The following is a 13,362-nucleotide window of genomic DNA, read 5'->3' on the forward strand; positions in this document are numbered from 1 at the left end:
AGAATGAGAAAAAAAGATCTCCTACAAGATACAGAAAATTATCTTAGAAGACAAAATCTAAGAATTATTGGTGTCCAAGAGGGAGTTGACAGTGAGAGGTAGAAAGCTTATTCACAGAAATAATAAAAGAAAACTTCCCAAAACTTAAGAAAGAGATAAATGTCCAGGTTCAAGAAGGTAAGAAATCACCAAACAGGGCCAGACGTGGTGGCTCACGCCTGTAATCCCGGCACTTTGGGACGCCAAGGCAGGCAGATCACGAGGTCGGGAGATCAAGACCATCCTGGCTGACACATGGTGAAACCCTGTCTCTACTAAAAATACAAAAAAATAAAAAATTAGCCAGGTGTGGTGGTGGGCACCTGTAGTCCCAGCTAGTTGGGAGGCTGAGGCAGGAGAATGGCATGAACCCAGGAGGCAGAGCTTGCAGTGAGCCAAGATTGCACCACTGCACTGCAGCCTGGGCGACAGAGTGAGACTCCATCTCAAAAAAAAAAGAAAAGAAAAGAAAAGACGAAAACACCAAACAGATTTGACCCAAATAAGACTATCCCAAGGCATATAAACATCGACCACTCAAAGGCCAAGGACAAAGACAGAATCCTAAAAGGAGCAAGAGAAAAGAAGCAAATAATATAAAGAAGCTCCAATTCATTTGGGAATAGACCTCTCAGGGAAAACCATACAGCCCAGGAGGGAGCAGGATGACAGTTTCAAAGTTCTGAAAGAAAAAAAAAAAGAACTGTCATACAAAAATACTATATACAGCAAAACTATCCTTCAAATATGAAGGGGAAATAAAGTCTTTCCCTGACAAACAAAAGCTGAGAGAATTCACCAACACCAGAACCATCTTACAACAAATGCTAAAGGGAGTTTTTCCATTAGAAAGAAAAAAATACTAATGGGCAAAAAGAAAACATTTGAAGGTATGAAACCCACTGGTAAAATTAAGTATATGAACGAACCCAGAATAGTCTAATACTGTTAACTGTGCTGTGCAATTCACTCATAACTCTAGTATGAAGCCAAAAAGACAAACCTATAAAAAACAATACTACCTACAGGAACCTGTTAAGAGACGCGCAATATAAAGATGTGTAATTGAGACAACATAAAGTCTAAATGTGGAGAGATAAAGTATATAAGTATTTTCATTTTTTGTTTCTATACTTTGAGATCTAAGATAAATTTTCATCTCTTTAAAATAACTTGTTATAGCTATAAAATGCTTTTTGTGAGCCTCATAGTAACCACAATGCAAAAACCTATAATAGATTTACTAAAAATAAAAAGCAATTAATTAAAACATACCACCAAAGAAAATCATGTAACCATAAAGGAAGAAAGGGAAAGAGAAGTTACCAAACAACCAGAACACAAACAACAAAATAATAATAGTAAGTCCTTACTGATCAATAAAAACATTGAATGTTAAGGAACTCAATTCTCCAATAAAAAGGCATAGAGTGTAGGGTAGAGCAAGACGGCCAAATAGAAGCTTAAGTGATTCTTCCCCTCAACAGAAACACCAAATTTTAACAACTATGTACAAAAAGCACTATCACAGGAACAAAAACTCAGGTGAGCAATCACAGTATCTACTTTTAATTTCATATGGCTGAAAGCTACATCAAAGAGGGCAGGAAAAACAGTCTTTTTTTTTTATTATACTTCTAAGTTTTAAGGTAGGTGTGCACAACGTGCAGGTTAGTTACATATGTATACATGTGCCATGTTGGTGTGCTGCAAGCAGTAACTCGTCATTTAACATCAGGTATATCTCCAAATGCTATCCCTCCCCACTACCCCCACCCCACAACAGGCCCCGGTATGTGATGTTCCCCTTCCTGCGTCCATGTGTTCTCATTGTTCAATTCCCACCTATGAGTGAGAACATGCGGTGTTTGGTTTTTTGACCTTGTGATAGTTTGCTGAGAATGATGGTTTCCAGCTTCAACCATGTCCCTACAAAGGACATGAACTCATATCATTTTTTATGGCTGCATAGTATTCCACATTTTCTTAATCCAGTCTATCATTGTTGGACATTTGGCTTGGTTCCAAGTCTTTGCTATTGTGAACAGTGCCACAATAAACATACGTGTGCATGTGTCTTTATAGCAGTATGATTTATAATCCTTTGGGTATATACCCAGTAATGGGATGGCTGGGTCAAATGGTATTTCTAGTTCGAGATCCCTGAGGAATCGCCACACTGACTTCCACAATGGTTGAACTAGTTTACAGTCCCACCAACAGTGTAAAAGTGTTCCTATTTCTCCACATCCTCTCCAGCACCTGTTGTTTCCCGACTTTTAATGATCACCATTCTAACTGGTGTGAGATGCTATCTCATTGTGGTTTTGATTTGCATTTCTCTGATGGCCAGTGATGATGAGCATTTTTTCATGTGTCTTTTGGCTGCATAAATGTCTTCTTTTGAGAAGGGTCTGTTCATATCCTTTGCCCACTTTTTGATGGGGTTTTTTCTTGTAAATTTGTTTGAGTTCATTGAAGATTCTGGATATTAGCCCTTTGTCAGATGAGTAGATTGCAAAAATTTTCTCCCATTCTGTAGGTTGCCTGTTCACTCTGATGGTAGGTTCTTTTGCTGTGCAGAAGCTCTTTAGTTTAATTCGATCTCATTTGTCAATTTTGGCTTTTACTGCCATTGCTTTTGGTGTTTTAGACATGAAGTCCTTGCCCATGCCTATGTCCTGAATAGTATTGCCTAGGTTTTCTTCTAGGGTTTTTATGGTTTTAATTCTAACATTTAAGTCTTTAATCCATCTTGAATTAATTTTTGTATAAGGTGTAAGGAAGGGATCCAGTTTCAGCTTTCTACATATGGCTAGCCAGTTTTCCCAGGACCATTTATTAAATAGGGAATCCTTTCCCCATTGCTTGTTTTTGTCAGGTTTGTCAAAGATCATCTGGTTGTAGATATGCAGCATTATTTCTGAGGGCTCTGTTCTGTTCTATTGGTCTATATCTCTGTTTTGGTACCAGTACCATGCTATTTTGGTTACTGTAGCCTTGTAGCATGGTTTGAAGTCAGGTAGCATGATGCCTCCAGCTTTGTTCTTTTGGCTTAGGATTGACTTGGCAATGCGGGCTCTTTTTTGCTTCTGTATGAACTTTAAAGTAGTTGGAAAACGTCTTGAATTGCTGATGCCACTCCTCCCCCATCCACCAGCCAGATAGCATCTGTGCTCTTAGGAGAAGGAAAGCACAGAGACTGTGAGGCTTTGCATTGAACTTAGTGCTGCACTGTCATGGTGGAAAAGAGAACCAGGCTGTAGTCAGCTGACATCTGCCTGCAGAGAGAGCACCTGGACTGGCCCATGCCCAGAGGTGAATCGCTCATCCCAAAGGTCAGAACTTGAGTTCTAGCAAGGCTTGCTACCACAAGCTGCAGTGCTCTGGGACCTTAAGTGAACTTGAAGGGCAGTCTAGGCCATAAGGACTGCAATTCCTAGGGAAATCCCAGTGCTGAGCTGGGCTCAGAGCCAGTGGACTAGAGGGGCATACAACCTACTGAGACACCAGCCAGAAAGGCTAAGGGAATGCCTGTATCAGCTCTCCCAAGCCCTGGGCAGTGGCCATCTGGCATGGAGAAATCTGTGTGCTTGGGAGAGGAGGACAGCAGCGACTGGGGAACTTCACATTGAACTCAGTGCTGCCCTGTCACAGTGGAGATCTGGCAGGATTCATCACGTGCTAACTAAAGAGCCCCTGGTCCCTGAATAACCAACAGCAATACCCAGATAATACAATTTGGGCATCGGGCTCTGAGATGTCCTGGTTTCAGAACTCTGGATAGGTTCATTTTATCACAACCTTCTATTACAATGGTATACAAAATAATTATCTTTTGAATTACCCTAGAACTTGATTGGCCACGACAAAGAATAAACTTTTTAAATAATTTAACTATAATCTAATTCAGCAATTTCTGGTTACTTTTAATCGAACTTTGATATAACTCATTGAATTCTAGTTAAGTGGAATCAAAGTTGATTTCATACATGTCAAATATTTCCCTCTTGCTCCCCAACTCTATACAGTATCTATGTTGTGAGAGGTAACGTTATACTCAGATATGAAAATCTGACATATTTTGGTTGAATAATACATTATAAATTGCATATGTTCCTAATTTTAGTAATAGTAGCAATAGAAAAAATATATTCAAAAGTTACAAACTTAATCTTTAAATAGATATGCATCAGTTAAAAACAGCACCATATCTTCTTTATTAAGTATCATAAGTTACAGGTTACTTTTATGTTGTGGTAGAATAGTATTTAGAATGAATCTTTCAAGAATACTTTTTGAAAGTTCAAATTTGTTTTCTAAACAGAATAAAATTTCTTATCAAGGAGACCCTACAAAGATGCTTTCGCTTACTTATTAGGTACAGAAATCTTTATGTTTACTATTCAAGTTTGCAGGCTTCCTTTTAGGCTATTTCTAGATGTCTCCTTAATTCAATTTTTTCTCCATTTTAAATATCACTATTAATTCCTTGAGATATTTTTCACCAACCTTACAAACAAAATGATCAAGTCACAATTCCTCACTTTGGCAATCTTAAAACTAAATTCAGATTTCTACTATTCAGTTATACTTTAAAATCCCATACAAGACCAATTTAACCTAGCTCTCCCTGTCTACCAAAATTCAAAATTCAAGCTCCTGGGTAAACTGGAAGGCTTAATTCTTCCCACATATGTGTATTCTTTTTTGTTATTTTTAATTTTAAGTTCGAGGGTACAAGTGCAGGATGTGCAGGTTAGTTACATATGTAAATGTGTGCCATGGTGATTTGCTGCACCTATCAACCCATCACCTAGGTATTAAGCCCAGCATGCATTAGCTATTTTTCCTAATGCTCTTCCTCCCCCACCTCACCCTCTAACAGGGCCCAGTGTGTGTTTTTCCTCTCCCTGTGTCCACGTGATCTCATTGTTCAGTTCCCACTTATAAGTGAGAACATGTGGTGTTTGGTTTGCTGTTCCTGCATTAGTTTGCTGAGGATAATGGCTTCCAGCTCCATCCATGTCCTTGCAAATGACATGATCTCATTGCTTTTTATGGCTGCATAGTATTCCATGGTGTATACTATCCAGTCTATCATTGATGAAAATTTGGGTTGATTCCATGTCTTTGCTACTGTGAATGGTGCTGCAATGAACATACGTATGCATGTATCTTTGTAATAGAATGATTTATATTCCTTTGGGTATAATATGTATATTCTTAACAAAACATAAAAGCATGATGAAGATATATACCCAGCAGAAGTGTGTATATTTAGTTACCAAAAGAAACATATAACAATGTTCACTGAAGCACTATTAATAATATCCCCAAGCCAAAAACAGCCCAAATGAATATTGACAGTAGAATGGATAAATATATGGCGGTATATTGAAACACTATTCAACAAATGAGCATGTAAAAACTACAATGATACACAACAATATAAATGAATCTCACAAACCTAAATATTGAGCAAAAGAGGCCAGGCACAAAAAACTGCATTCTATACGACTCTATTTATGTGCAGTTCAAAAATAGATTAAAAAGTCAAAATAGTGGCTGCTCTTGAAGGTGGGGCAGTGACGGTTAGGGGCTCGGGAGGGAGGCTTCTGCAATGCTGTTAATATTCAGCTTCTTGATCTAGGAGCTGCTTACATGGGTGTGTTCAGTTTGTGTGCTTTTTGGTATGTATGTTATACTTCAATAAAAAGTTATAAAAACCAGGAGACTGCAGGATGAGTCCCCTCAATAAACTTCGGTTCATAGGAAAAAAAAACTACATGGAGTCAGAAAAGGGGTGTTATATGTCAATATCTGATACATATGAGCAGAAGACATCTCCAATTCATGGCCAATAGGGCTTGTGGCTAGGGTGTTTTCTAAAACCCATAATCTGAGACGAAATAAACATCCTAATCTGGGCATGACAGTAAGATATCAAAGAACAGGATTAGTGCAAGTCCAGAAACGTCACCATGCACTTTTTCCCTTGCATAGTTAGGCTTTCATTGAATTGACCGCATATGTGGTTTACCTCTCAATCTATGGTACCTCAAAACATCATTTGGCTTCTTTTTGTTGTTATTGAGACAGGGTCTTGCTCTCTTACCCAAGCTGGAGTATGGTGGCGTGGTCATAGCTCACTGCAGTCTCCAACTCCTGAGCTCAAGCAATTCTCCTGCCTCAGCCTCCTCAGTAGCTAGGACTATAAGTATGTGCCACCCAGCCAACTAATATTGTTGTTGTTGTTGTTGTTGTTGTTTTTAGAAATGGGGTCTTGCTACACTGCCTAAGTTGGTTTCAAACTTACGGCCTCAAGCAATCTTCCTGCCTTGGCCTTCCAAAGTGCTAGGATTTCAGACATGAGCCATTGCACACAGCCCTCATTTAACTTCTACTAGGAATTTTGTCCACAATATACAGCAAAATAGTTCTAGGAGAATAGGATGTGGGGGAAAATAGGAAACACATGGAGAGCCAAACATGTAAAAAAGAACACATTCATGGCACTTCCTTGAAAGGAAAAGAACATTCCAGTTTCAACACTCCCTGTCAAGTGATTACAATACTAAGTGACCATTTGGGGCAGTTCATTTGAATCCCTGCCTGCTGTGGGGCCACTTTCGGTTCTCTTTCTCTCTCTGGTGCCACTGGCCTAATGACAAGTGAGAATGCTGCCTCTAAGGGCTCCACCATCAACCCCTGAACTAAACATCTTTCATGTGCCCCTTCGGCATACTCATTACCCTTTTCCACCCAGTTCTGTGCCAAAGAGGTGAGTCTCTTTGATCTTCATCAAACCCGAAGGGCTCCCTTGCCTTCGGGTTTCAAGTTGAATTCAGCAAGGAGCCTGATCATCAGAGTCCCGTGTTGTCAGGGATTAAAAGAAAATGGAAAGGCTGAAGAGTTCTTGGAGTGGGGCGGGGTGGGGAGGCAAGTTTTATTCCCCATTCCTCTCGGAATTCTAACCTGGCCTTGATTGTTTTTGTTCTTCCTTCCTTGGAGACAAGGAAGTGGGTAAATTTATCTTCAAAGATTAAAACTTCACAAAATGTTGGACAAAGGAGAATGAAATACAGAAGTGATTTCAAAAAAAGAAAAGGCAAAACTGGATTCTGTTCAAATAGACATCTTTGATATAGGTGGGAAAATAGAAGAGGGTACACCGAGATGTTCTCCAGATAGCAGCTCCCTTGACTGAGGTTCAAGTACAGTTCAAAATCTGCTGCTCCATCTCTGGCCCCTGATATGTCTCCAGTTAGGGCATGAAAAAGTTACCCAGGACAAGTGCTCTTGTTCCACGACCCATCCAGCACTTCCCTCAGTGGGCTTATTCAGTCCTCAGAGCATTCTGGGCATTTATTAGGCAATACAATAAACAGAAACAGCTAAAATCAATTTATCTCTGAAGTTTTATTGAAATTTCTCTTTTAAAAAATGTCTGATTTTTACCCTAACAACTGTATCCTCACCCAAATCTCATCTTGAATTGTAGCTCCCATAATTCCCACGTGTTGTAGGAGGGACCCAGTGGGAGATAACTAAATCGTGGGTACGGTTTCCCCCATACTGTTCTTGTGACAGTGAGTAAGTCTCACGAGATCTGATGGTTTATAAGGGGAAACCCCTTTCACTTGGCTCTCATTCTCTCTTGCCTGCCACCATGTAAGAAGTGCCTTTCGCCTTCCACCATGATTGTGAGGCCTCCCCAGCCACATGGAACTGTGAGTCCATTAAACCTCTTTTTCTTCACAATTACCCAATCTTGGGTATGTCTTTATCAGCAGCATGAAAATGGCCTAATACAATTCCTAAATATTTTTTCATCATGGCATGTTTTGACTCAAATCCTACACCATGGGGAAAAATATATGTGTGTGTGCGCGTGCGCGTGTGTGTGTGCGCGTGCGCATGTGTGTGTGCGCGTGTGTGTGTATAATACAGTAAGTTAAATTCCAGTGTTTCAAAGTTTTTAAAATCATTATATTTGTATCTTTATAATTCATGAAACTGTATTTAAAAATCCAGTATTTCACTAGAAGCCCCAACCCCCCCATTATGTAATATATCCATGTAATAAACCTGCACATGCACCCCCTGAATCTAAAAGAAAATATTTTTAAAATCAGTATTTGTACTTCAGATTTCCACTTAATCTATGTTATATCTATATGGAACAAAAATATAAAACAATGCAGCTTTTCATCAGCTATCTCTTAGAAATTATTTGTCAAAGTTTATTAACTGCGATGAAGAAAAGGTACTCAGACGAGACTGGAGAGTTCCAGAGAAGCTCCTTGTCTTGGCACGTCTGATCCACTGTGGCTGCAAACATCCTCTCTCTCCATCACGGGCTCACCACTGTCCCAGAGTCCACTGTCTCTTACATGGACAATTATGATAGCTTCATCTTCGTTATTTTCCTGCTTCCACTTTCTCATTACTTAAATTTATATTTTCATTCCTGCCAGGATAATCTCCCTGAACTATAGTTCATTCATGAGGTTTACTTACCCTGAAATGTTAGGATATTTAGGAATCAAAATAAGTATGCTAAAATCAGATTCACGTTTACAAAGTAAGATTGATAAATTAAAAGTAGAAGATGAATCTATGTATTACACACGAATTCACACAAGAAGAAAGCCTGAAGCCTCTTACATGGAGAATACTTTTTCTTTTCATTAAAAAATCCTAGATGGGCGCGGTGGCCCATGGCTGTATTCCCAGCACTTTGGGAGGCTGAGACGGGTGGCTTGCCTGAGCTCAGGAGTTCACGACCAGTTTGGGCAACACAGTGAAACCTCGTCTCTACTAAAATACAAAATAAATTAGGCGGGCATGGTGGCGTGCACCTGTAGTCCCAGCTACTTGGGAGGCTGAGGCAAAAGAATTGCTTGAACCTGGGAGGCAAAGGTTGCAGTGAGCCGAGATTATGCCACTGCACTCCAGCCTGGGCAAGAGAGTGAGACTCCGTCTAAAATAATAATAATAATCCTAATCGTACACTTATTAAAAAGCTCTCTTTCGTATTCTATATTCCATAAGCCTCCTAATACCCTCTCTTAACAGGCTGTGGTAGGGTATCCTTTCATTCTAGGTGAGAAAAACTCTCACCTGTTTAAAAAAAAAAAGTGTTTCATCTCTGACAACTCTCCATTTATTATATGAAATACACAGAAGGCTGTTCAGTCAAAAACTCAAAATAGACTTTTAGCTATTTCCAGAAACTTGGTTTACACTCTGCTCCACCCCTTACTGGCTTAAGTGATTTGGGACAAATTGAAAGCATTTCAGGACCTCAAGGAATCCTCAGACACGTTTAATTAAAAATACATGCAAAACATAAATTTTTTAAAACCTCATATGCTTCCCAACTAGGGTGAGCATACAATATTTAACTACTATTAATGTTTTATCATAATTTTTCCTTCTAAAACTTTATTGGTTTATTTTGTCTTTATTATTGTCATAAGCTATAAAACATACATATATATGTATGTTTTTATATAATGTCCAGATCCCTTTCAATGCATTTATACACACACCCTAAACACCCACCCCAACACACACACAATCTTTTTTCTAAATTCACCCTTGTATCAAAGTTAAAATATTGGAGAGCAAAGTAACCAGGAAACAACATATTAAGGCTACCTTAGCTTAGGTCTCTACAATATGCCAAAGCACATCTTAATATAATAACTTTCAGCTTTTATTGAAAGTCAAAATAAGAAACAGTCTGTATTTTCTGCAAAATGACTATTGAAGACCTTGTCAGAAAAAAAAATCATTATTTTATTTTAAAATTTGGTGCCATGGGGGATCTTTTTGGGGTGATAGAAATGTTCTAAAATTGGGCTGGGGGTAGTGGCTCACACCTGTAATCCCAGTATTTTGAGAGGCCTGAGGTGGATGGATCACTTGAGCCCAGGAGTTTGAGACCAGCCTGGGCAAAATGGTGAAACCCTGTCTCTACCGAAAATACAAAAAATTAGCTGGGCATGGTGGCGCATGCCTGTGGTCCCAGCTCCTCAGGAAGCTGGGGTGGGAGGATCGCTTGAGCTTGGGAGGTCGAGGTAGCAGTGAGCCAAGATCAGACCACTGCACTCCAGCCTGGGTGACAGAGTAAGGCCTCGTCCCCCAAAAAAGGAAATGTTACAAAGTTGAATTATGGTGATGGTTACAAAACACAAAACTCTGTGAATTTACTAAAAATCATATATTGTGCACTTAAAACAAGTTATTTTTATGGTGTGAGAATTGTACCTCAATAAAGCTATTTTCTTTAAAAAGAAAAAAAACCCTGGATGATGAAATAATCTTTTCCTGTCAGGAAAAGATTAGTTCTTCTGGAAAACCTGTTTATATGATTTTATAAGGCAATGAGAAACTAAGAAAACAGAGCTAATACACATATATAATATAGCCCTTATAATAATAATATTAATAATACATATATATAACAGACACAACTCTAAATGCTTTATATTAACTCTTCTAAGCCTCTGAATAATCTTAGAGGGAACACCTTATTATCTTATTATTATCCTCATGTTACAGATGTAAAGCCTGAATCACATGGAAATTAAGCATCATGCCTAAGGTCACACAGTTAGTAATTTAAGCTAGAAGTTGGACGGATGACAACCAAGTCCAGAGTCCATGCTCTTAACCCACACTAAATTCAAACTATTCCCAAAACCACCAAAAAGAGTTCAAGTCAAAGCAAATTTAGAATTTAAATACAGAAATATTTTATATCTAGTACAATAATATCTACCATTCTCTACATATTTGTTATATTTTAATTACATGTTAATATGTGTTTATAAGTTATTTTAAGTCTGTTCTAGAAGTAAAGACAAATATTTTATTCATCATTTCTTATAATACTTTCACTGTATCAGTGTTTTATAAATGCAGGAAATATTTACTTGCTGAAATGAATTCCAATAGAAATTACTAAATTCTTTTTTTTTTTTTTTTGAGACGGAGTCTCGCTCTGTTGCCCAGGATGGAGTGCAGTGGCACTATCTCGACTCACTGCAAGCTCTGCCTCCCGGGTTCACGCCCTTCTCCTGCCTCCGCCTCCCGAGCAGCTGGGACTATAGGCACCCGCCACACTGCCCAGCTAATTTTTTGTATTTTTAGTAGAGACGGGGTTTCACCGTGTTAGCCAGGATGGTCTCGATCTCCTGACCTCGTGATCCACCCGCCTCGGCCTCCCAAAGTGCTGGGATTACAAGCGTGAGCCACCACGCCCAGCCAGAAATTACTAAATTATTTTTCCTATATTTACTCATTATTTAAGTGATATAATCCTGAAAGCTTTTTTTTTTTTTTACTTAACTTTTAAGTCTGGGGTACATGTGCAGATTTGTTATATAGGTAAACTTGTGTCATGGGGTTTGTTGTACAGATTATTTCATCACCCAGGTATTAAGCCTAGTACCCGTTAGTTATTTTTCCTGATCCTCTCCTTCCTCCCATCCTCCATCCTGCCATAGGACCCAGTGTGTGTTGTTCCCTTCTATGTGTCCATGTGTTCTTAACATTTAGCTCCCACTTATGAGTGACAACACGCAGTATTTGGTTTTCTGTTCCTGCATTAGTTTGTTAAGGAAAATGGCCTCCAGCTCCAGTCATGTTCCTGCAAAGGACATGATCTCATTTCTTTTTTATGGCTGCATAGTATTCCATGGTGTATATATACCACATTTTCTTTATCTAATCTATCACTGATAGGCATTTAGGTTGATTCCATGTCTTTGCTATTGTTAATATTGCTGCAATCAACTTACATGTGCATGTGTCTTTATAATAGAACATGATTTTCTATTCCTTTGGGTATATACTCAGTAATAGGATTGCTGGGTCGAATGGTACTTCTGTTTTTAGGTCTTTGAGGAACTGCCACACTGTCTTCCAATGGCTCAACTAATTTACACTCCCACCAACAGTGTATAAGTGTTCCTTTTTCTCTGCAACCTCACTGGCATCTGTTATTTTTTTGCCTTTTTAGTAATAACCATTTTGACTGATGTAAGATGGTATCTCATTGTGGTTTTGATTTGCGTTTCTCTAATGATCAGTGATGTTGAACTTTTTTGCTTTTTTTTTTTTAAACTGTTAAAATGTTTGTGGTTTTATTGTATCATGAGGCACTGAAACATCTGAACAAATCAATGTCTGGGTGGTGAGGCAGCTGCTTTCTTCTTCACTTCTTTGGATTACTAGAGCAACTTGTCAGTAGATTAAAAAAAAAAAAAAGGGCAACCTTTTGCATTATTTAAGTCTTTCCAAGGCATGCGCTGGTACAACACAAACTTCTCCCATAGATGCAACTAGTCTAGCGTCCAAACATCATTCATAGCACCTCGGTGGCAGCAGAGCACTGCGCCCACTCTCACCGCAGCGCTGCTCATTTGTGCATGATATTTGGAGCATCTGGAGGAGCGGGAATAGTATTGGGAAGAGGAGGGAGGAGGAAACAGCGTGCCAGGCTGAGAGGAGGTCAGGCGAAGTTGTGCAGGGCAAGCCTGAACATGTCATTGGTGCAAACCCAAGCATCGTTGATGTTCTTTAATAGGAACATCTGGTGGAACTCCATGATGGGGTCTTCACGTCTTAAGCTGGTCCACAACCATGCTGATGATAAAGCTATCTGGCGTGGGCTGATGGTCCTGTGCTGTGATGCTGTGCTGGATTTTCTGAAACGGAAGGCTAGACAACTTCTCTAAAATGGCAGCTTTCCATGGAACTGTTGTCCTTCCCACATAAGGCATGATGCGTCAACGTAAATTGTGCCTAGTTGGGTTCCATCGTTATCAAATAACTGGTAGCAATGTTGATTGAAGCCGGATCCAATCTGCTCCCAAATGGGCTTGTCTCCCATTCTGGAGCGTCACCCGGCCTCGGGGAGACCTGAAGGGCTGGCACAATGGCAGCAGTGGTGACAGCAAACCAGTGTGGTCTGCGTGAGCTTGTTTTCATATGATGGTTGACCACATGTATGTCTTCTTTTGAAGTCTATTGATGTCCTTTGCCCACTTTTTAATGGATTTTCTTAATTGTAAATTTGTTTAAGTTCCTTATAGATGTTGGATATTAGACCTTTGTCAGATGCATAGTTTGCAAATATTTTCTCCCATTCTGTGGGTTATGTTTCTTTTCATATTCTAGTGAACTACTACTGTACATATATTTAATACTAACTGAAAAATAGAAAGCTTGTCCATATTAGTGTTAGGGTTAAAAATATTTAGAATGTTTATGACAATGCAAAAAGAGTTTAAAATATCAGAATAAATA

The 13,362-nt window shown here is 39.1% G+C and overlaps 1 protein-coding gene and 1 pseudogene across 3 annotated transcripts in view; both read right to left on the bottom strand.

Moving 5' to 3' along the window:
• The window catches only part of LOC116463810 (centrosomal protein of 112 kDa), a 390,683-nt gene that overhangs the window by 274,142 nt on the left and 103,179 nt on the right, over window positions 1-13,362 (bottom strand). The window lies entirely within an intron of this gene.
• On the bottom strand, window positions 12,566-12,984 carry LOC116463809 (nuclear transport factor 2-like; annotated as a pseudogene).

Source organism: Hylobates moloch, unplaced genomic scaffold (genome assembly GCF_009828535.3).
Source record: "Hylobates moloch isolate HMO894 unplaced genomic scaffold, HMol_V3 SCAFFOLD_67, whole genome shotgun sequence".
NCBI classification, from domain to species: Eukaryota; Metazoa; Chordata; class Mammalia; order Primates; family Hylobatidae; genus Hylobates; species Hylobates moloch.